The sequence below is a fragment of the Echinops telfairi genome, unplaced genomic scaffold, assembly GCF_000313985.2.
Source record: "Echinops telfairi isolate 266 unplaced genomic scaffold, ASM31398v2 ScPeMD7_18;HRSCAF=68, whole genome shotgun sequence".
Taxonomy (NCBI): domain Eukaryota; kingdom Metazoa; phylum Chordata; class Mammalia; order Afrosoricida; family Tenrecidae; genus Echinops; species Echinops telfairi.
The window spans coordinates 74,124,044-74,125,034 of record NW_022103915.1 but is presented as its reverse complement, the minus strand read 5'-3'; positions in this window follow the sequence as shown (position 1 = coordinate 74,125,034).

Genomic DNA, 991 nt, shown 5'->3' with positions numbered 1-991 from the left:
GGGATCAGGTATCAGGCATCAAAGAACAAAAAATCTTAACAATGTGAATGAGGGGGAGTGGAGAGTAAGACCCAAAGCCCATCTGTAGACAATTGGACATCACCTTACAGAAGGGTCACAAGGAAAAGATGAGCCAGTCGGGGTGCAGTACAGCACTGATAAAACATCCAACTTTCCTCTAGTTCTTTAATGCTTCCCCCCACCCCACTGTTATGACACCAATTATACCTTTAAAATCCAGCCAGACCAGAGCATGTACACGGGTACAGATAAGAGCTGGAAACACAGGGAATCCCAGACAGATAAACCCCTCAGGACCAATAGTAGCGATACCAGGAGGGTAAGGAGAAGGTGTGGGGAGAAAGGGGGAACCGATCACAGTGATCTAATAATAACCCCCTCCCAGGGGGACAGACAACAGAAAAGTGGGTGAAGGGAAACATTGGTTAGTGTAAGACATGAAAAAATGATAATAATTTATAAATTATCAAGGGTTCATGAGGGAGGGAGGGGGAAAACAGGAGCTGATACCAAGGGCTCAAGTAGAAAGAAAATATTTTGAGAATGAGGATGGCAGCATATGTACAAAAGTGCTTGACACAATATGTATGTATGGTTTGTGATAAGAGCTGTATGAGCCTCCAGTAAAATGATTAATAAAAGAAAGAAAATTCAGACTAAAGAAAACTACTGAGAATAAACATAAAAATTAGTCTGGGCCTCAGAAATCAATGTAAAGAAGAAAACGTCACAATGAGAAGATTTAGGAGGCATTTGTTCAATGGGTCTTTATTTAAGGATTATGAAATTCCATAATGGACAATAGGGTTCAAATTTATGTTTTTATAAAATGAAGCCCATGTAGAACTCTCAGCTCATTATAAGCTTAGATGAAAATTGAAAGCATCATGTGGCTGCATTTTCTAGAATCTTGAGGAAGGCTGAGTGGTGGCCCCTTAGAGAATGCCTTCTAAGTGTCAGTGGAGCCCTG